The sequence below is a fragment of the Hemicordylus capensis genome, chromosome 2 (assembly GCF_027244095.1).
Source record: "Hemicordylus capensis ecotype Gifberg chromosome 2, rHemCap1.1.pri, whole genome shotgun sequence".
In the NCBI taxonomy this organism is placed as follows: Eukaryota; Metazoa; Chordata; class Lepidosauria; order Squamata; family Cordylidae; genus Hemicordylus; species Hemicordylus capensis.
In genome coordinates, this window is record NC_069658.1 from 175295528 (window position 1) to 175319808 (window position 24281).

The window sequence follows — 24281 nt, forward strand, 5'->3', positions numbered from 1 at the left end:
TTTTTTCCGTTTAATTTGTTTCTTCTTCACCAAGCTCCACAGCCGTGTGATCAGAAGTGAGGGGGAACAGTTCAATAAACCAGAAGTCCGTGACAATAGAATTATTATTATTATTTAAAGCCAGACTTGGTGGGGAGCTGGGGACAGAGGCAGGTAGGGGAGGGACAGACAACTACTGACAATGTGCCACCCCTTCGTGCAACAGAAAATAGCAACATGAGCATGTACAAAAAATAAACCCCTTAGAACTGCTTCAAGTCGATGTTCTGTTCCTTTTCTCTTCCACATCTGGTTCAGTGCAGAAACTCACAGAAACAAACACAAAAACACGCTCAGTCTGGAAGGGGCCAAGGTCTGAACAAGGTAAGGATGAGCAACAACTACACAGCAGAAAAGAGTACAGTTTAGGTCTGTATGCTGACTGGTCCTACTCCAGCAGATTGCAGGGATAAACCTTTGTCATCATCGTTACTTTCCCTGGAACTCTCCTTTACTATTGTGCTCACAGAACTAAATATGCACACAAAACAAAAACAAAAACATGTTTTGTCAAATAGAGATGTGTGGAATTGGGCAGATAGGAATGGTGGTAGAAGGCTACCCAGCATGCACACAGGCACTCTAAAGGACAGTTTGGAAATATTCGCAAATACACACACACACACACACACACACACACCCCTAAAACTTACTGCTTAAATTAAAAGCTCCTCAGATTGGTAAAGAATGCAACTGAAAATGACAGACTGAGTCATATTTGCCAAATGAAATAATCTGCACTTCACATTCATACAAACACAAAAGACTGTTGAATCGCTTGGGGGAGAGAACACAGAAGTAACCCCCCAAATGGAAGCCATAGGAGCCTGGCTTTCATCTTACTTGTTTCAAAACTCAAGTCCAGGAGGGGGTCAGGGGTCAGCCAACCAGGGCATTATTCCAAAGAGGGGGTCACTGGAGGGCACCAGGGGGGAGGGGATGTCTGGAAGAAGAAGCAACAACACCACAAATTTCTTGTACTACCGCAAGGCTCTTGCATTGCCACTTCCTTCTCCCACCTGCCTCCTCATCCACAAATGTGGAAGAGACGAGGAGCTGCTACTGAGTCCCTTAGTGGCAGCAACGTCCCCTCTCAACCTCCTCATTACCAAATTGGGGGTGGGGGCACACAGCGGTTCCTCCTTCTCCTCCCCACATCACAGAGGGTGAGAAGGAGGAATAACTGTCACTGCCACCATTGCAACCCACCATCCACCAATATTGTGGCGGTGGGGGGCGAGCTGCCACTGAGTCCCACAGTGGCAGCAACAATGCCTTGCCCTCCCAGTCATCAAATGGAGGGGAAACAGCAGCAGCTCTTCTTCTAATTACTACCAGGGAGTGAGATAAGGAGGAGCAGCTGCTGTTGCCACATCCTCCCCCCCATTCAACAATGGGGAGGATGGGAGGGCAATTCCAAGTAAGCACTTATTCGCATATGCTCCCTTCCCAATTCCATATGGTAATTACTACCCCATATTTCAAGTTGACCACCTTGTTCCTCAATCCACTTTACTGACTACAGATCTCTGTTGCTGAAGTCCATACTTCTTTAATGGAGACCCAAAGGTCTACTGGCATTGAGCCGGTGTGTTCTGAGGCCGATGTGTTAGTGAGGAGAAAGAAGTCTTGATCAGTAAGCAGGAAGTGTGTCTCCCCCATTCTGGGCAATGACTATTTCACCGTGGAGGGCACATAACCTTGTGTGCACAATGAGGTGGAGAGAAGGAAAGAAGGAGGGAAAGAAGCAGGGTCCATTTGGCTCGAGCCTCTAGGCCAAAATGGCTGTTCACAAGTAGTTGGTGGGGGGAATCATGGTCTTAATTTCCCCCAGGAAACACTAAGAAAAACATGGAGGATATGTTTTTGAGATTGGAGACTTTCAAATGTATTTTTCTCCTCAGACAATTGCCAAACTTGGTTTCTAATCACTTGAAGTATTTCTGATCTTGGTGTGAGGTGGTGTTTGGTGGGGGCGTTTGGTGGGTAGTGGTGGTGGTTATTTTTGTTAGTGTTGGTTATTTTTGTTGGTTTTAAGTGGTTCAGTTTTAAATGGTTTTAAGTTGGTTCAGTTATTGAATTCTATTGTAAATTGTATTTTTATTTTATCGTACACTGCCTTGAGTTTCAGTTCTTGGAAGACTGGCAGTATAGAAATCAAATCAAATCAAATCAAATCAAATCAAATCAATGTAAGACAACTGTTCAATAAGCCATTAAGGAACCAGTCTATGGAATCCTGCACCAAACTGACATGATCCTCCTTCCCTTCCCTTTACACAATGCAGGCTTTTGGGGCACACCTCACTACCTGAGAGCCCCCAGAAGTGGAAAGTTTCCCAATCTGTATTGCACACCACCATTGTGGTGCAGCACCATCTGAAGAGTTAAGGATGAACTGGAAACATGTGGCATTCATGCCAAACAGACTTGGGCCAGTTTCCCATGAATTTTATTATTTTTATTTTTTGCATTTGCATTTGCCACATCAAAAAGCTGGATGCAAAACTGACATTGACTAGAATGTACACATTACGTTCTGAAACTACCCTCTTCCACTTTTGTGCACAGGAAAAGTGGAGTAGCAGGAGGGCAACTATCACTGGAATTATTATATATAAGGAGGTCATATTAATATGCATTTGTGGCAGAAGGAAAGGGTGGGTTGTACACTTTTTCATCCTGACTAGAGGTGTGCATGGACCGCCCAGTCTGCATTCTGGTTCTAATGAACCGGCCAGCGTTTCGGTTCATGCCTAGAACCGGGGTCGAACCAAGCTGAACTGGTTCAACCCCATTTCTAGTGTTTGCAAAGGGGAATCCAGTAAGGATTCCCCTTTACAAGCATCGGGGAAACCCTATGGGATTGAAAAGGGGTGGGCAGGGTGGGTGAGAGATACCTCATGCGCTATGGTGGCAGTGTGGCTCTTCAGAGGTGGGGGTGCAGCAGCAGCAGTACCCCTAGGACTCGCCAGTACTCCCCCCATCAGATCAGGCCCCTGGTTCAGTGCCTGGCCTCCAAAGCTCTGAACGGCCCGGCACAGTAGTGGATCATCTGGGAGCGCAGTCCATGCTCCCAGCAGTGTTTACTGGATCATCTGGGGGCAAAGGTAAGATTTTGCAGCCTTCCTCCCTGCCTGCCCACCTTCCTGAACAGTCATGTGAATACCCTTCATGTAGCATTAGAGTTGTGCAGTGCGCCTCACAATCACACATACAAGAACCAAACATTTTTATGCACCAATAACCAGGGCTGGGGAAAAGACTCTCAGATAGTTGCCTGGATATGTAGAAATTTGATGCTGGTACATAGGAATTTGAAATATTTATTCAGCTAGCAGAGTGCTGGCATCTATACCTTTGATGCCAGCTCCTTCAAAATTGAATCAGTACCTAGAAATGTAAAAAATATTTCCAGATCTGCCAATAATATTTGCTGGATTTGCTTGCGTTTCTGTGCTTTTGTGGGCTGAGTTTTGATAGATAATTTGGAGGGGTTTTGTCAATTTAGGATATAAATAGACCAGAGCATCTGTCAGCCTCTAAGTAGGTAGTGCTATCTGAACCTCCCCCTGCACCAATCCAGCCAACGGATTTCAAGTACACAGATAACCTGGGAAAGGAAGATGAATGGCCAGTTCAGATAGTCCTGATGGCACCACTGGAGGAATGGAGGGAAGAATGAATAATATCTGGGGTCAGAACTGGAAGGGTTCAAATGTGAGGAAGCTCAGCTGTAGTTAGAATGGGAGAGGAGAGTGGGGAGATACCGCATATTGTTCTTGGCACCTTTATGCTTGGTCACTGATGCTTTTCTAGATCTGATGAATATCCAGAAATACTCCATGTTGGAGTAACGCTAGAGCAATAAGGCAGTTTCTGACTTCCTATGTAAATCTGGTTTAAGGGCAAAAAGAAACACACTTACAATGTTTGTGCAGTGTGCCAGTTTGGAGTTTCAATTTGTGTTTTGATTTAGCTCAATGTAATTTGGAATGGAGCCAAACAAACAGCATAATTTGTTTGTTGTCTGCAGTACCAGAGCTGAATAAAGGTACCAGGATGAGCAGGGGCATAGTTTCCATTGAACAAGGGAGGACAATTGCACCGGGGCCCACATGGTTTGAGAGGCCCCCAAGGGCCCCCAGGGTAGTCCCCCCTTATCCAAACTGCTCCCCTGCGGCTGCGCCACACTCACTGCTACTTCCCATCTGATGGGCTTCCCCCCACTTTACTACTGGCCGGCGTGCAGGCTTTCCTTCCTCTGAACAGTACTTCTGCGCTGTTTGAATATGGAGACCGTTGCATGATGTCACGGCACGCAACAGTCTCCATACTCAAACAGTGCAGAAGCGCTGTCCGGAAGAAGGGAAGCCCATGCAGTGGCTGGTAGTGGAGTGGGGGGAAGCCAGGGAGAAGCCCGCCTATTGCCACCGCTCTCCTGGTGGCAAAGATGTGAAGTAGCAGCAGGGGCGGAGGTGTGGAAGTGAGGCTCCCCACCCTCAGATGTAATTAATGGGAGGGCTCACAGATGAAGGGGGCATGGTTTCGGTGCTGGGGGCCCTCTGGCCACCAGGAACCTCGCTACACCCCTGAGGATGAGCTATAGGTTATTGGTCAAAGCACATGCTTTGCATGCAACAGATTCCAGGTTCAACCCCTAGCATCACCTGGTAGATCTGACAAAGGCCTGTCTGAAACCCTGGATGATGGAGGAAGACTGGGGCATTTTACCAAGGGGATCTTTGAGGCACAGAAGAAGGTGATAGCTCCCCTTTTCAGGATGCACTTTTCCTCCTTTTATCTTCTTTTTCTTTTGGTCACACAATCCAGGAGTTGCATCCCGGCATCCTCTAAAACAAGTTCCAGAGGAGCAGCCATGTTCATCTGTTGCAGCAAAAACAAAAAGCCTTGTAGCCCCTTGAAAACTTGCACATTTATTTCACATCTTGAAATAATCCATTACTATGAATCATGTTTGTGTCAGTTCTTAACGTGCCACAAGACTCTGTTGTTTTTGCTCTAAAACATTCCTTCAGGTACCTTTCACTGGTGCCTCTAAAGTATCAATGGCTATTAGCCATGGTCGCTAAATGGAGCATCCATATTCAGAGGCAGTGTACCTTTGAGGACTGATAGCTGGTGGAGGCATGGTTAGAGTGCTGGACTAGGACCGGGGAGACCCGAGTTCAAATCCCCATTCAGCCATACTAGCTGGGTGACTCTGGGCCAGTCACTTCTCTCAGCCTAACCTACTTCACAGGGTTGTTGCGAGGAGGAACAACACCACTGTGATCCTTGGAGGAAGAGCGGGATATAAATGTAATAAAATAAATAAAATAAAATAAAATAAACAGCAAGTGTGTGATATTGCCTTAATGCCCTGTTTGTATGCTTCCTAGAAGCATCTGGCTGGCCGCTGCTGGAAACAGGACACAGAACTAGTTTGACTCTAGGACTGATCCTGCAAGACTCTTCTTATGTTCTTAAGTTCTTGTTCCCAGACAGTGTGGCCACTTATGTCATGGGTGGGCACTGGTTTAAAGTGGGTGACAAGCGAAGCCCAGAAATAATGTCTATGGACCAACAGCAGAGCTAGGGATAGAAATCAAATGCACATAATCAAGATTGCTGGATGTGGGTTATTTAACTCTAAAGTACTTGGATTACTCTGCCATACTTCCAATTAGAACTAAAGAGTGTAAAAGGCATTGATTCTTCTACCCTTTTAATGCATGAATTTGGGCAGAGTATGGATTCTAATCCATCCCATTAGTGATATATGATTTGTGGTAGTCATTCCAGATTAATTAATTTGGATTAACGTTTAATCCAAATTAATTAATCTGTTAAAGCGATGTAATTTTGTGCAAGGGTCTTGTCTCTTAAGTCCAACCACTCTAACCACTATTGACAGGGGCATAGCTAGGGGAGAGGGGGCCCGTGTTTGCCCCTCTCCCCAGTGGCCCCTTGGAGTCAGGGAGATCATGAAGAAAATAGGGAGGGGTAGAGCTGGGGGCCTCCCGAGTTCTTTGAACCCATCTGCTCAATTATAGCTACACCCCTGACTACTGGGGTGGGGAAGGGATGAGGAAGGATAAAGGATCCTAGGGTCTGTAGAATCAACTCTTCTCTTTTCTCTCTGCAAAGCTCTAGATTGGGGAGGGGGCTGTGATTAGACTGCAGACCTTATGCTGTGCGGACCACACAGCATAAGGTCTAAGGTCATAAGGTCTGCAGTCTAATCACAGCCCCCTCCCCAATTATTTAGGGGGCCCTGGGGAAAGTTCAAATGCCAATTTTTGGAGGCCTTTTCCCATCTTTTTGGAACTATCTAAGGTCCCCTTTCTATGTCGTCCTAGCAGTTGGGAGCCACTAGACCCCTGCTCCTATTTGTGCTGCAGGGGTAACATTGCACTGTGTAGAAGGCATTGACCCCACACAGCGACAGAATGCATAAAAAGAAAACACTGGGTGGTATCCCAAGGAAGCTAGTCATGGCTAAGCACCACTGAAATCAATTGGACAAGTTAGCTGTAACATAAGTCACATTATTTTCAAAGGGACTTAGTCATTACTAACTTTCTTTGGATACAACCCACTGAGTTTGAATTTTAGCAAAAATACTTTTCTGCCGTAAATGTAGTGATGTGGCCCTCTGGAGTTAATAAAAAATGCAAATGTGATTCAAGTTCTACACCCCTGTGCCAGACAGTTTTTCATTTATGAATAATCTGCGGGGCTCATCACCACTAGTAGGTCTCTGAATCCAGCGTGTATCTCAGCATTTATATCCATTTTATTTTGAAAGATTTTTTTTAATAAGCTACAAGAGAATTTTTATAATCTCAGGTCTCTCTGAGATCCCCAACCCCCAATTGGCACCCACTCCTCATGACAGAAAATTCTGCTTAAGCTATAGGCCAGAGCTGTAACAAATAGCATCACCAGTCCCCTCTGCTCGTGATAGCTAGGCATATGTTAACCAGGTGAGCTCTGTAAGGAGCAAATCTGCCCATGGTTCTAAAAAAACTGCATTCCCTTCCAAGCCTCAGGCAATGAAAAAATGTCAGCACCCTGAAAAATGGGAGGGGGGGCAGTTTGCACTGCGTGGGAGGGAAGTGACCACACAATTCTATTTTTCCAGAGGGTGGAAAAGAAAGTACAAACAACTTTCTTTCTCTTTCTTGTAAGGCAGATAAACCACAGACAGATGTGGAATCACAGAGAAAAGTACTGTCTTGTTATGTACAAGCCGTAACCCTCCAGGACAGCTGCAGAGCCCTGAGAAAAGAGCTACCCTGAAGATGTATGCATGCTGTTATCTGTAATAAAAATAATATCAAGACACCACCCAAATTTTGAGAAAAAGGACCGGTACTGAATTGTATCCCAAGTGGTATAATTCGAACAAGACTGGGACCTAGCACGAACCCAAGCATTCAAGAGGTGGGAGTATTTCGAAAACTCAGTTCAAGGGACTTACTTCCAAGGCGACTAAGTGAGCCCTCTGCTGAGGTGAAATAGGTATGTATTGATTCCCACCCCCACTGCAAATGTATTTCAGTTTATCAAAATATAGCGACCTACAAACAATATTAAAAACAAAACCAATATTGTAAAACCATTTGAACATATAAAAATTGTAGGCATCCAGTTGCTCAAACAACATCATTGTTTGGAATGCAGGACAAGATGAGCATCTCCAAGATTACCAGCCTCTGCAACTTGGAAGGAAATATTTTGCTGACCCTCAATAAGGAGATCATAACGGTAAAAAACAAAAAGCTAATAAAGCAGACATCACAATATTCTCTAGGAGGCCACCTCTTAGGTGCCAAGGCTGCCTCTCACATGCAAAGATGCAGGAAAACTCCCATGAACCATTCTGAAAAGTAGCCATGACTGGCTCCCATCCTGATCTGTCAACTTCTGAAGCAGTCCTGTTCATAGATGTCGTTCTTGCACCTCCAATTCTTAACACTGATATTCCTCAGCTATGGAACGTCAGCATCATTCAACCTCTGCCATCCCCGCTCACATGCTATCCATGACATGGACATAATAATTAGCCTTCCATGGTTGTTTGGTTGGAGGGGTGGCATGACAGAACTGAATGAAGCACAGATGACAATGCACAACTGAAAATGATATAGAAATAATAAACAAGCATTCTCATAATTTCTCAAAACCAGACACAAGTTATACCACATCTTCAAACTGTCACATCAGACGCAGCAGAGAACAGGTATAATAATTCACTCTTTGTCCCAAGGCACACTGCTCAGGTAAGCAAAAATCCATAATGCCTAGAGGATAAAGGGCCAAAGAAGCCCGGCAGCAGAGAGTAGCAAGCTTAAACCTCTTGCATAGAGGTTAAGTGACAGCTGTTGATAGTAAATGTGTAGGAGTGAAAGCTGCTGGGATCTCTTCATGACTCTGAGGGCCACATCAGACAGAGAAAGTCAAGGTGGGGAAAAGGAATTAGACATGCCTGGGGAATTGTATTTTGTCACAGCAATCCATATACCCCAGGCACCATGATCCCAAATGCACTGGTTACTTGGAGGCCTCAGAAGGCTCATGGGCAACCTTGCTTCGTTCCCTCTTGCTTTTGAGTTTCGAGGCTTAGCATTACATCACTCTATTTCCACAATGTCCCTGCGAATGTGGCCTTGGGGATTTGAAACCTCTAATGAGTTCTTAATTCCTCATTGTGCTGAGCAAAGTGGACATGAAACTGGGGCAATAATCCTATTAGGTATACCTCAAACTGTCACTTGACAACACCCGCATTGGTTCAAACCATCTTATTCCTGAAGGCAGAGAGATCTAAGGACCTGAGGAGCCATGTTGAGAGTGAATTCAAAAGCCCACTAGGAATGCGTTGTCAGATGAAAAACAGAGCCCAGAGGCACGAAGGCTTCCTGGGCTTAACATACTCCACACCAACCTCAAGGTTATATTAGCAATATACTTGACCTTGCAGATCTGGACCTGGCTACAGGAAGATGCAAAAACCTTTAAAAGGAAGGGGTCTATGTCAAACGCAGTAAAATGCAGATCTCTTGAAATCTGCCTCAATCTCTGGGAGAGGATGTGTAAATCATAGGTTCAACATCCAGCTCAAAAAAAGAGGAAGGAAGGAAGGAAGGAAGGTAGGAAGGAAGGAAGGAAGGAAGGAAGCCCAGTTACTTGCTCATGACTGTCAAGTAAGTTCAACAACCTCAACAGAATCTTCAACAGAGATGTCCACAACCAACACTCCTTTCATTAATTCTTGTATACGATTCATTGGCAGTAGCTACTGAAGGTCAGCAAGAAGGTTCTCTTGAATTCTGAATATTCTCCTGGCAATTTAGAACATGCAGAAAAAGGCTACCCATATTGATTCTCAGCTCAAAGAAAGCCACTGGTCATGTGCAGCTGCTGCCATATGCAGGATTCAGCTTTGGTGGGGGGCAGGGTTTCCTGCTAGTGGCATGGCAAGACCTGGATCCTACATGTATGTGAGCGGCTTACAACGGATATGAAGAGAAATCAACGCTGGCAGGCGCTTTCCTGAAGCTACAATGTGCTGAAGCGGTCATGGGATCAGACCCTCATACTTGAAGTTTCTGTTCCTAGCTCCTGTATGGGTTTCCCTCTGTAATCCACTCTGCACCTCACTCCCTTTTAATGAGGACCAGCCTAGTCAGACAGCATGTTGCAAGCAAAGCAGGAATGAGCTATGAGCCTAAAGCCAGTAGTGATGAGAGCGGGGTGGGGGGAGCCAATATTACTGACATCGTGTTTGTGAGGCACAGTACAAGTGCTAGTGCAAGACAGTGAAGTCATTCACATGAGCAGACCTAGCCAGTTAGGGCTGCTTGTGTGGAGCACTGGGATAGGTCCCGATCCCAGCACTCTTCACCACAGTAGCCTGGGTTTTTTACCCAGGCTTATACTGGGATAGAAGAGTGCACCCCTCTATCCCAGTTGTAAGAGTGCCCAGCAGCAGCAGCAGCAGCAGCAGCAGCGGGGAAATCCCTCAATGCACTGCGCTCCTCTCATGGTGCATTGTGGGGTTTCTGGAGGACGGGCTGCATTTCCCCGGCCTCTAGAGATCTGTGCCACCCGCTGCAGCGTGGATTGTGTGGGGGCGCAAGCAGCATGGCCAGAGAGGATGGCTGGATCATCAGGGAGAAGGTAGGTGTGATCCTGATCCTGCCCTCCCCACACAATTAGGTTGTCTGAATGACTTTAGTATGTTTTTAACTATGTGATCCGCACAACTCTACAAAGAGGCCAATAATAATAATAATAATAATAATAATAATAATAATAATAATAATAATAATACCACCCTTCCAAAAATGGCTCAGGGCGGTTTACAAAGAGAAATAACAAACAAGATGGCTCCCTGTCCCCAAAGGGCTCACATTCTAAAAAGAAACATAAGACACACACCAGCAACAGTCACTGGAGGTACTGTGCTGGGGGTGGATAGGGCCAGTTACTCTCCCCCTGCTAAATAAAGAGAATCACCACGGTAAGAGGTGCCTCTTTGCCCAGTTAGCAGGGGTGAACAATGGGATGCCCCTTACACAATGGGATGCTGCTTTCAAGTTGCTTTGACTTAAGACAGGATAACATGAAAGGGAAGAAAATGCTTCTCAGGGGCAGACATGGGATGGAGTAACAGACGAGTAATTAGATTAAAGGAAAACTGCCCGCAGCTTGTTAAAGAATGATCAGCCCTGACTTGTGGTCAGCTGCAAGAGTGCTCCAACAAAGATAACACTACCGCTCTGGCTGGCTGCCTTATTCACCCATGACTCCAAGTGCCCCACAGTTCTCCCTCAGGTAAAGGCAGTCTGAAAGGCTTTGGACCATTCTGCCAAAGCCAGTCATGGAAAGGGCTCGCCTCCAGGGGAAAGGACAGTAGCCAAGGCCCAAGACTTCCAGTAAGAGGCTCCCGCGTTCAACTTGTCGGGCTGCATTTGCAGCTCTGGCAGTTGCTCTCAAGTGGGAGATGGGCCAAGGCACTCCATTTTCTCTCTGCCTGGCTTTCTCCCCCACTAAAATGGAGCTCACCTTTACAGTGTACTTGGCAATTCTCAGAGGAAACACAAAGCAGAAAGCAAAAGACAGATGCCGGTGGAGCCAAGCAGAGGTTTCCATGGCACGCAGTTATCAAACATCAAATCCTGCATGCAGGAGGCAAATGGGAGGAAAATTTCCTGGACATCTGGGGACACCAAACAGTAAGGACAACAGGACACAACCCATATTTTAGCTGCCAAGGTCCACAGCCGGCATAGCTGAGTACAGGAACACTAAACAGCAGCCCGGCTGGTAAGTAAAACTGGCGGCCAACTGCATGGAGAGACATTAGAAGTTTCAGCATCAGCAAAGATGAAAGAAAGAAAGAAAGAAAGAAAGAAAGAAAGAAAGAAAGAAAGAAAGAAAGAAAGAAAGAAAGAAAGAAAGAAAGAAAGATTATATTGAAATCATCCTCATTTCAAATCACCATTCCAGCAAAAAGTATTATTGTTTGTTTTAAATCAAGTGGCATTTGATAATCAAAACCAAACTAAAACACAAGGTCATTTTGCTGTGAAATGTGGATCCAAAACAGAAGGTTTTATTTGGACACTACTTGCCAGAAAATTGAAATGTGTTCCTCAGCATAAATTATTTCCCGTGGAAACACTGGTTTTGGTGCAACTGTATTTCTCTGCAGAAAATCGTACAGTATGAACATTTCAGCTCCCTCAACACGAACTGAGTAAATTACCAAGCAGTCACTAGCAATGCAGGGAATGAAACTGAAACCAAAGCTGGATGCACAGAGGACCCTCCTCAGTATGGCGATACCCTAAAAGTGGGAAGACTTTTAATGTGCTATTTTTTCTTGAAGGATCTGCAGTTTTTTTATTTGTCAATTTAAAATATATTTAAAATAAGCACTCTATTTATAAAAGGGGGAAAAAACGGCATTCTACTCCAGTATGGGAGAAAAAGAAAATATCAAAAAGCTTTCAATAGGGCAATGTGAGGGAGAAAAACAAAGCTGACAGCAGAAAGGAAGAAAGGAAGAAAAGAAAGAGAATTATGGAAGTTTCGGCTTTCAGGAGGGACATTTTATATCAAAGCCCAGCCCTGTTCTGTCTTCTGCTCCTTCCTTTGCTGCCAGAAACGCATAGCAAGAGCAATAAGGCCAAGCAGAAATCCTTTGCTAAATAGCTCCTGAGATATTTGGCTTCAGAAAAGGTCCCCTTCCCATCTTCGGTGCCCCACACAGCCCTCTTTCTTCACAACACAAAGCTTTCCTCACATCATCAGTCTGGCTGCTACCGTCTCCACACCTCCATCCTCGGTCATGCCCTGCTTGAAGCATAGTTGCGGGGAGGGAGGGGGTTGCGTTCAGGGAAAGTCAGAAATCTTGGGTCCCGTGCCCAGAAGTTGATTGCAGTTGAGTGAACTCTAGCTATGGGGGCCCTAAAGAAGTAATTCTCCACCCCACCCCCATGCTGTAGGCTACCCCACAAAGTAGCACATGAGAGTCAACATCACAGAAACGGTATTCAGAAGAGAGCTGTCAGGCGAATTACCTGGGATACCACGACATGCTCTAGTCCTTAACCCTGCACCCAATGCCATCACCAACATATAAAGTAATTAAACATGAATTCAACAGAAATGGGCCTAACATAGCAAATGCGGAGTAGATACAGAATCTAAGAAACAGAAACAGCATGAGAGAGAGAGAGAGAGAGAGAGAGAGAGAGAGAGAGAGAGCGCACGCCTGGTACCCAGTGAGCCTAGTGTATTCATGCAACTTTGGTACAGGAATCGCGGCCACCTGCATCCCTACTACCCCTAGCAAAGCAAATGCACAGTTAGAACAAGGAGGCCTACATCCATGACCATCTCCATATGGGCGAGGTTCCCGGCTAAACCCTGCGTCCTGATTGGCTCCTGCAGCCCGCATTGCTGCCTCACACTGCAGTATTAGCCGGCGCCACATTGCCGAATCCACAGCTGTAGCAGTCCGGCAGAGAGCCAGAACCCTGACTGCAAATGAGAGGAGGAGGTCCAGCCACTCCCAGATGCCAAAGCTGTCCCCCATTCCCAGCAGCCTCCTGCACTTACTCAGATGATGCTCATCTCTTTCACATGCACATACACACAGAGCTCCCCCACCCCTCCCCCTATTCCCCGCCACTCTCTCTTGTTGAGCCAGCTAGAACAGTTTTGACTGCAGATTGGAAACTCAAAGCAGCCCCTCTCCAAACCCACACTTCTGCCAACACCCTCCCCAAGAGTGCCTCATTTCCACAAAGAATAGGCGCTTAATTTTCCCCATCCACCACCCCAAAAAGGAGAATGACAAAGTTTGCTGCAAAGTGGTTGCCCCTTGAGGTCAGAAGATTGGCTCTGAGTGAACACAGCCAAAGCTGGAGCCAAAATACAAGGGTGGGAGTGGAGAGGGAGATATTCATCGAGAGCCAAAAAGTGGTCGGCAGCAGAACAGAGGAGAGAGAAAGAAAGAGGAGGAGAAAGGGGGGGAAAGGCGGCAGCTTTCTCCGTGTGCGGGTGCAACTGCCACTTCTACTGCAGCTAGGGAGCAGTGTGTCTGTGTGTGAGAGTGTGAACTCAAGAATCAGAAGGGGAGGGAAACCATGGAGAGAAGCAAGGTGTCTGCACAGGCCTGTCATGAGTGAACATAAGCAGCTGGGCTCATCATTCCTGTTTTCCGACCTCAGCCACACTAAGCGAGGAAAACTGGCAGGACACATGCAGGCTACTGAACAGATCCTGCTCTTCAGTCCCCATTCTGAATGGATCTTGCTGCTGAATCGCTTCACCGTCTTGAAAATCCTGCTTTTAAGCTTGCTGTCTGCCACCAATGTTAACCGATTGGCTAGAGAGAGTTTGCAGTCAGCTCCCCTTATAGTGTATCCGTAGTAGTAACTCCTCTCAGAATTGTGAGCTTGCTGCTTGGATCTGGTCTTTCTATTTGAGGGTAAAGGGGTGGGGGGCTTAATGGTGTTAATTTTTCTATCCCAGTGGATGAGCAAGAGATGCATTTATTTAGTTACTTATCTTTCATAAATATTTTGCATGGGCAGCACCCTGCATTTCCATTGAATGATATCCAAGGTAGCTAACAGCATAAAATGCCATAGAACTGGTGGCCTTGAGCAGCTTCCTCAGATTTAAGTGTAGGTCTGTGTAGGTCTGAGGTAATTATTTCCATTTAAAAAACATGTTCCATTCAGATAATGTGTAACACACACCTGGGACTGCCGGGTAGGAGCAGAACATAACATACAAATATTCCAGCATTTAACCCCAAATAAAAGGACAGGATTGTGTCTTTTCAAATGAGAAGTCTGAACATGGTTCAGCCCTCAGAAAGACCCCAATCCTGAGCGCAAGTGAAATGATACATCCAGGACATCACAGCAGGAGATCTGCAGGGCAGGGCAGGGTCAAGAAATCCAACCCGTTTCCTCTGACATTATATATGATCTCTGCTGCAGAAGGCAGCACCTCAAGACATTACACTCACTAGCTCGATGAGCTTCCAAAATCTTGTCAAACAACCGGTGGTGGTGGTGGTGGTGGTAGTGTGTGTGTGTGATGCTTCCTGCCCATAAGTCTATAAACATAATTTAACAGAGTAGCAATTTTTCAATAACAATATAAATGTAATCAAAATGAATGTTTTTATGTTCAGGGGAAAGGGTAGCCAAAAAGAGGAAGGGGCCAGGTTTTTAAAATGTTGAATAAAAATTTGACTGCATTTCAAAATAATTTTCTCGAATTTTTTAAAGCTGATTTCCTTTATGAAGCCAAGCCTAAAACATTATGAAAGTATTTAGTTAAAAATCTGTGGTTGCTCAATTTTTGTGTTTGTAGTTTCTTTCATATATATATTTTCAAATTGCAAATAAGAAACATGGGGGGTGGGGGTGGGAACAGCTCTGTAAAACTTTGAAATAGACATATTTCTATTTAGGTAAATTCTCTCTGGAGAGGAAGAAACCTCACAAACACACGACTCAAAATTCTGAACAATCCTAAGCATTTGAGGAAAACGGTGGGTGGGTCCCTTTGGTTTTCACTGTTTTGTTGTGTTCTGTGTTGGTTTGTAGTGTTGCTGCCTTGGGGGGAGAGTTTTTTTCTGGAAAAGCAGCTGATACATTTCCAAAGAAAATAAATAACTAAATGAATATGCCCATTCCCTTAAGTCTTGGAAAATGCATTGTGTAGCTTGCTTGTAGCTCATACATTCAGAAAGAACTGAAATTAATACCCAGGAATTCAACCCCACAAGAATCCCAGATTCGACAACGATCATTTCTTGGTTTGTTTACATCTACATTTTCTATACACCTTTCCACTCTACACCCAAGATGGTGAACACTTTAGAACTCACAATAACCTGAGTTATAAATAACAATGATGCCTATGCACACAACACTATTAAAAGCAGCAGTAGCAGCCAAAAAGACATCAACCGGTAGACCTCACATGGGAGAGAGTTTCAGGAAGATGACAGGACTGCAGAGAAGGGACTACTTTGGGCTCTCTTTGTTCAGCTCTCCCTAGGACAAGGCACTCACAGCCCTGCTGTCTCCCCTGTTGGTCTTAAAGAGTGGGGGGAGATCCTGCTTCTTAAATCCTCGGATTTAAAAAAGCAAATAAACCATGATGACTGGACACCATCCTTGGGTGTGGGCTGGGGGTCATTAGGAAAATTATGTGTGTGGTTGTTATCCTTTTGAGCCAGGGTAGTCTTCACACCCACTCTCCACAAGCACTCTGTTCCCAGTATACGAATGGTTCCTGCACAGCAAGGAAGGCACCTCCCCTGCCCAGAAAGGGAACAAGGCAGTCAAACTGCCACCATATTTGCATCCATCTTCCTCTCGCACTAAAACACCCCCATTGTGAAGTCTGCCTGCCACAATTGTTCATTTCAATTACTCCTGCACAGCCAGCTCAGGCTACTGCATTCAGGGCTCAGAAGCGCGCGCGCGCGTGCACACACACACACACCTCACATGCACACACAAACCCCTTCCAGCTATGAGCCAAGCTGTGTCCCAAGCATATACACAATTAGGCCTGGTAGGTCACTGCTGTGGATCCTAAAGCAATATTAATTGATGGGCTTTGCTGTGAGAATTGACATGTGGTGCCAAGGGATGGGCGGTATGGGCTCCCTCCTCTCCCCAGGGTGTTTCTGCTGCCCCCTGGATAGCCTTAAATGACAAGCAAAGCTGTGTTTTGCTGGCGGTAGCCTTCTGGCCACAGACTCCACATAACACTTCTGGGTCTGGTGCCACTGGGCTAGCCAAAACTGAGGAATGAGTCGCACTGTCCAACCAAGCCCACCAAAGCTCACCTCTTCCATTCAAAGGGCCTTGCAAGCCCAAATGCAAACAGATCCTGCACCCTATGACCCCACCACATCAAAACAGCCACTGGCAGAATGGCCTCTGCCATATTATCTGGTGATTATGCATAACCTCAGGGGTGGAGCAGCCAACAGGAGCAATATGCCCCAAGGGGAAAGACATTCACCCCACTGCCACCCATCACAAAAGTTATGTATAGGGAAAAAATACAGCATCACAAACCAGCGTGACCAGCAGAAATAGGTCCGGTGGTCTAGATGGTCTGAATTAGCTATTATAGAGTTCCTTTTTCCTTCCCAGCTTTTGAAGCTTAAGCCCAAAATACTGGCTGCCAGTAATTGCCTTGCCCTAGCCCACAAGACCATGCCCCCCCATTTCTCCCCACCATGTAAACAAAGGCAATTGTGCTCTTGAGACCACTACCAAGTCCTCTGCAGACATACTTCCCCCACCCCCTTTTCATGCAGTGACTTTTCAGTCTCAGGATGCTTCATATCAGGGCTCAAGAGCTAGGGAATGTGATAGTTTCCAGCCTTTCAGAAACCCATGCAGTAAGGTGTGGGGTGGGAGAAGAAGCTAAAGTGCAAGCCGTGGTCTTCCCATCCAGTAGCAGCATGCCACAACCCAGCAGAGGCCTGTTGGATTTAGAAAATGGTTGTGTGGCCTTTTACTCCAGACTTCATTTTCCAACCTGTAAAATGGGGATACTTATAACCTCCTTCAGAGGGATATTGTTGGAACAAATGAAGGACAGGTGTGATTTTATCCAGCGTGAGCCTTAGGAACAGAAAGGCTTTTATCAAATAAATCCAGCCACGCTCCTTTCTTGCCCATCTTGAATGCCACTAAATCAGGCAAGGAAGAATTATTATCTCAAGCAAGGATTTCCATACCATGCTCCGCACCCACACACCCGCACACTTGCATGCCCTGTCCTTGGTTTGCCAGGGAAATGCCATCAGAGCGAACGGAGGTGGACAGGCAGCACAAGCCAGCTAAAAGCAAGAGGGGCTTCACTTTCTTGGAGTGGTGAAGCTCACCAGCCCAGACACACAGATTAGGACAACCTACACATTGATCTAATCTCCTCCAGGTGTTCAGAAAAATATGTTTCTTCTCTTACAATGAATGATTAATAGTCACAAGAAATCCAGACAGAGGCTCAGATCCCAAGGATTATCACATTGGGGCACAATCCAGCAGGAAACTGGAACGCCGATTCAGGAAGATCCACTGAAATAAATGGGAGCTGTGCAAGAACACTACGGTACCCCAAGTAAATATGTAAACATATAACAAAGAGAGTCAAAAATGCCTTGCATGGAGCTGCATAGTAGGATATTTCAATATACATAAATTTACTAAATACATGTAGGAGTCAATGTTAAAGATAGGAAATATCCTCACAAAAACACATGAAACATCACCCCAGCTCAGCTCTCTTTCAAAATAGCTTTACTCTCTTAGATTTACCAACAACAATTTTGCAGCACTTTTTGGCCAAATCGTCAGCAGAAAAGAATAGAAACTCCGTTCTTCCACAAGTATTTCACTCCTTTAAACATTCCAATATAATCAGTTGTGGCACCAGAAAGAAAAACTGGGGGTGGGGAGGGCACAGAAAGGGTAAAGCACATTTCTGTGTGGGCAAGCTGAGTTCTGAAACAGAAATGGGGGACATGGGGGGTACAAGTCACTTTGTGGGAGGTGCTCTCTGTGTGCAATTTCAAATTTGTATATATAAATATATACAAATATAAATTTGTGCATATATGTATATATAAATATGTGAGAAAGAAAGAAAGAAAGAAAGAAAGAAAGAAAGAAAGAAAGAAAGAAAGAAAATAAAAATGCGAACATAATTAGTAATGAGCACACTCCAACAAGAACAACCCACAGTTTTGTCTTGAATATACGTCCCCTTCAATGAAGGATGTAGAAGTTTTTTCTGGTGGATTGCGCCCGTACCAGAATTAAAAGGTGTTTTATCTAATGAGATCAAGTACATATGATTCCATCTGGGTGCACACATACATAGTACCTTGCTGGAAGGAATATGACTAAATTTCCCTCTGTTTAGGAGGAGATACCTTCACTTTGAACAATAATATAAGGAAGTCTCCTGTATGTTAAACATTTAACAAATGCATGTTGCATGATGCCACTGGAGTCTGACTCAGGACTCTTGAAATCTATGCAAAGAACTCCCTTTGGTTTCACCAAGCACGGAGTTGAAGCTGTGCACTGTGAAGAACTCCTAACATTTCAATGTAAATTCATCTTCTATTAATGGATTTGTTAAAATCAGCCGATGCAATGATTGGCAGGAAATTCTTCCTCACTGCTGGGCACAGGCTCCATTTGCCTCTTTTGTTCTCAAATCCATTCTCTCCTGTTGGGGTTCATCTGCCACTCCCCTCCAAAGAGGCAGGCAGGACAACTGAGCCTGAAGCTGCAACTGCTGCCATATAAAGTTGTTCTGATCAACACAGTAAATAAGACTTGCTGGATACAAACTCCACTGGGTAAGATTATAAATTTATAGTGATCCACTGCTTTACACTTTCAAAATTTCTTCCATTTAGTGCACCATGCATTTTTAAGCATGTCAGGCAGAAGTATGGGAGTGGGGGCGGGGGGGGTGAGGTTAACAAGCCAGACAAAATTCCCCTTTTCCCATGAAGAATTCTGTTGAACTGGTTCTTTTTCTAAGAAAGCTTTTTTTGCTCCTCATCAGTTATTAAGTGAGGCCTGTTCCCCGCCCCACTCCCTCTCTCCCTGCTTGTCTCTTTTTGTATCCTCTTTGTAATGCCAGTTCTTTTCAATAATTTAACTGGCTTTTAAAAAATAAATACTTTTTTTTAAATGCCATTTTTTAAAAAACGACAGTTTAAATTCATGTGTGAATAAATTGGACTTTGACAGGAAGATGTCCCTACCCTCCTGAGCAAGACCCTGTATCTTTGTGGGAAAGCGCTGTTAAGATTTCTTGGAGCCGAAAGCAAAAGTTAAAAATGCAGCCTCGTCTACTTCCCTCCAGTGGCCCTGTACTGGTTTGGGAAAAGCCATTCTTCCACCTGTGAGGTCTAGCAGTATGGAGTCCTCCTTTTCTAGTGTAGAGTCCTGCTCACCACTTTATACCACTTGCAGTTCTACAACCAGAACAGGACATGCCTGGGGAATTGTTTCCACACCAAGCAAATGGATCCTGAAGCGTCTCTGTGTTAGGTTCAAGCTTTGAGCAACTTCATAGACCATGGAGCCTCATAATCTCCAGATTGTTTTTAAAAAGCCACTTGAACCCCCCTAAGTCTAAGTTGCTAAGACATAACAGGAGTATTAAAGCCCTAGTTCTTTATGCAATGGCATTGGGAAGAGGAAGAAGACAATTGAAAATGTTTAAATATGAGTCTAAGCCCCCCAAAAAGTAGTCAGTTAAAAAAAAAAGACACACCTTCAGAAATCTAGCTATAGCTTCTCAAGCCGACAGGTGCTAGTTTCACATTGATGCCTTTGGCCATGGTTCTTGCTTGCCTGGTCTTGGTGCTCTTTCTCTGCCTCCCCCCACCCTCTTTTCATGCAAGCATTGCCTAGCTCTCCTAGCAAAGATCCATGAAGCAAGGCCCCACACATGCACACACTCCTTCACTTTGAAAATCTATGGCGACCACTACAGGAGTCATAACCACCTTATAATACCACACAGGATTCTGTGGTTATTGCTGGGGGCGGGGGAGGGGGGGAGGCAATGTAGGCCCCTCCGTTATTCCCAAGCCCAAAACTCCTAGTGAGCATAAAGCAAATTGTAATCCTATATAAGTAGTTCCTCCATTTACCCAAACAGCAATGTTGGACATCCCCTGGGCCAATCAGATGAATGAGGTCATGCCATATAGTTAATTCTGTGTCCCTAACTCACTCACTGGGGGGTCGGAAAGGCAGCATTGTATGTGTTGCTTTTTCAAAAGGCACCTAATGAGGGGCAACAATCAGAATAATCTAAAACAGTGATTAAGAATTTCCGAGCTGCAGTCTCTTTCAAGGGCCTGATTTATACCTTGTCTTGGCATTTAGATGCAGGCCCCAAAACGGGTGGGTTTGTCGTCCCAGGGATGACGACGGCCTTCCTTGGCATATGGAAAAGCTATGCATAATGGATGAAGGCCGCAGACTTAAGGATGGCTGTCTCCTTCCCCAGCGTATCCAGGAACATTTTCACTTGGCAAATGTCTATACAATCTAGACAGAGGGATGAAAACAGAACAACTCCCTATCCATCTATTCCCTCCCCCCACACAAAACCCCCAAAACTCAGAGGCAATCAAGAACATGTCTGCTTGGGCTTAGGTATTACTGAACTCTCCATTTTAGAAATAAAGTTTAGAAAAGACAAAACATGCATGAGAGAAGTTTGAAATAGCAGAAACGTGAAGAACACAGGAGACAACACCACATCCCACCGATTGTCACTGTGAGGCAAGGCAATGGTTAGCGAAACAAAATTAGGGGACGTGGATTTAATGAAGATTAGCAGGGGCTGGGAGAAGCTGAGTGCCTCTTGCCATATTTGCCGTACGCTTGGGAACATGACCTCATTCTGGATAAATGAGTTATTTGGAGAATCAGAGCTCGAACAAACAAGTCTACATGCATAGATTTTAGACATATGGGCTGGCATTCTGTCTGCCAGATCCAACAGAAGTCCATGGAAGCCGCCCTCAAAATCAGGATCCATACATATAAGTGTGTAGGAAACTCCGCATGCACCAGGCTTACAACCAGCCTGGGTAGAAAGGAAGGCAAAATCCTCCACATAAAGATGGACGGATAGAGAAATATAGTGCTCACATTCAGAGGGTGTATATTAAATAATAATTCAGTCTACTAATTGCACAACATATAGGTTAGAAAGAAGGCACATACATTTGTGCATACACGGACAGTTTGCTTCATGTATATTTTACTATATGTATTTGCAATGCTAATCCATACAGTCATACATGAAAATGCAGGAAAATGCAGAAAAACAAATACAAGTCTGTCACTATATATATACACTTTACAGATAAACGTGGCACATGTGTGCATAGATACATAACATCTACTATCTATGCATTCTACAAACTATAACTTTAGAACTGTCCTAGGGGCCTTTTCCAAAATTTGTGGGTGGTAGATTGTGACAATTCCTATCTATATAATCCTAAATGGCAGAAATCCATGCTAAAAATACAGTGAGTGAGGCTTATGGTACTGTGCACATAACATGTACAGACATCACTCGGCTGCAGCTGCAACCACACAGGTTCCTCAAACTTCCACGTATGCTTTTTCCCCGTAGTCTTCATTGAATCAGGCTTACACCATACAGAGTTCATATGTATATGTGCCTGTGTGTGTGTTTGTGAGTGTCCGTATATGGATCATACTCTGTAAAAAAATGCACAATTCAGTGCATTGTTCTTGAACCATACACACTGCAATATTAACTGTACCTTGATTTATTGGCTGTGTCTATAGCTTATGCAATCGAATACAACCACTGCCCTGAGCAATTCACTCTTTTCCTACAGACTTGAACTGCATTCTAATATTGAAAGTAATTGTTTTTAAAAATCATCAGAACTTTCCAGAGAGAGAAAAGCCCAATAATGGAGGAAAATATTCCATTCAATAAAAATACTCATCCTAAGCTTACATATTCATTGTTTAAATTTTAAAAAAAAAATCCACAGAACAGCCCATTTATGAAGCCTCAGTTCATCAGTCAGATGAAAAGAAAAGTTGTTTACAGTTTGCAATTAAGTTTCTATTGATAGCCCCAAACTGTGAAAGTTTATAAATATCTTAATGAATTGTTTGTAAACTCACCTGAATGCTCGTCTCAACACTGCATAAATGTTTATTTATAGGCTCACTAATTCCAGACTCCTTTATTGCTCAGAGCATTGTTCTGTTCTGCGTTTTTTGTTTGCATATATGCTGAAACTTCCCATTTTCCCCATCATGAAGAATCAACCCACATCGCACACACACAAAATGTTTTTGATATTTCAGTGACCTTTTTAATCCAGATATTTCAAACACTTCCCCGCAAAAGGATCAAGAGAAAACTCCCACTGAAAGGTGAAGGAGCTAAACAAGTAAAATTCACAGTTTACTAAGATAGTATAAAATTCTCCTGAGGAGTGCATGGAACTAAAGGAACAGAGGAGAAGAGGATGTTCATCTCTGAGGATTGATGGAACATTAGATAGATTTGATCAGGCTTGTTAAAAGGATACTGCATATATGCGAGTTGTGTGAAGCCCTTTTAAAAGTTCTCATTCAAATAGTTACTAATGCATGCAGTGGTACTTCCAGTGAGGCTTGTGGAAGTAAGTAAAGCAGAAAGAACTAAAGTGCCCACAGAACCAGCCCTGCAGCTACAGAGCAACAAGCTCTAACTTTAGGAGAACTCTTCCAAATTTGCTACAGGAGTCTGGTATGAGGTACTCTGATATAACACTGAGGAGGGCTCGATAAACAGATAGATAGAATTCTCTTCTGCACTGCCAGATAATCTTATATTTTTATATTGCAAACAATCTCTTGAAACAGAGCCAGGGGAAGCGATAGGCCTGACAGCATTAGCTCATTTGTTTTCGCTGTTCACGTCCCTTGTTGGCGAACACTGTAATTTTCCAAAGTTTTGTCTTTTAATTTTAAAATGACAAAAAGGGTCTACTTTATATTATTTAAGCCGGTTTTTAATGGCCAAGTGCCAGGGAGTAGGGGGAATGGAATAGCTCTAACAAATATTCATTTTATCTGTTTGAATCTGGGTGTCCCCCCCCCAATTATTTTATATATAATTTTCTTTATAAGACCCAAATCTTTGTGATGGGGTGGGTTAAGAATGTTAATATATAAATAAAACATCACCTCAAGGAGCAGGAACTAATCACCCAAATGTTTACTAACCAGCGAATACAGAAATGTAGTATTGAGCAACAAACACAACTCTGCAGCCCGTGCTGTCTTTTCTACCAATTTCTTCGGAGTGCCTCAACCAGCCAGTTATTATTCACAACTGATACTGTTTTGTTTTAACTAGCTATTATTCACATTTTGTCATTTGCACATAAATAAAATACACACAAAGAATTCATTGTATAAGACATCTTGTTAAGTAGGAGTGTGCTGTATTCACAAACACCAGGCCTATATTTTCCAGTATGACAACCAAAATGAACTAGCTATTCCTTAATGATGTTTCTGAGCTACTTCAAGTGAGAAACACATGTGCGTTTGTGCACATATAGTCCTATAGTGCTGCTAAGGCATCCATCTGAACAAAAGAAGTTTGCACAGGTAAGCACAGAAGCTGAATACCATAGTGAGAACAATAGCCAGACCAACTGCACAACCAGTTGCACAGGGCAGTGATATTCTTAAGGCTGACTGTAAACCAATGTGCCATCTGCAGTGTGTGCCCCAAGTTCCTTTGCAAGGTTAGGGATACTGCTGGGGCAACTATGCATAGACCAAGGTGCACACCCTGGCACTCTCTCTCTCTGACATTGCAAGAGATAACGTGCGCCGCTCAAACCAGGCCATGCAGTTGCTTTGATGGCAACGAGTTTTGGGACAGCCCTGCAGAAAATAAATGTTCTTGTTGTGCTGTGCGTACTCAGACCATCACAATGCGCAGACAAATGCAATCAACAATGTCGTCCACAGCAACCACAATCAATAAAGCAGAACTCAATTAATTCCAGGAGGTTTTGTTATATAGGAGCCTCTCAAAAGTCCCATCAGAATTAGCAGAATTCTATACATCAGTAG

General features: G+C 44.2%; 1 protein-coding gene across 20 annotated transcripts in view; it reads right to left on the minus strand.

Annotated features, from left to right (window-relative positions):
• NFIX (nuclear factor I X) overlaps positions 1-24281 on the minus strand; it is a 316788-nt gene that overhangs the window by 211252 nt on the left and 81255 nt on the right. The window contains exon 1 of one of the 20 annotated variants that reach the window (XM_053302028.1): positions 22326-22346. The exons of the other annotated variants lie outside the window; for them this stretch is intronic. The gene's annotated coding sequence lies outside the window, so the exon portion shown is untranslated. Of the gene's footprint in view, positions 1-22325; positions 22347-24281 lie in introns of those variants that run through there. 20 annotated transcript variants of the gene reach the window in all.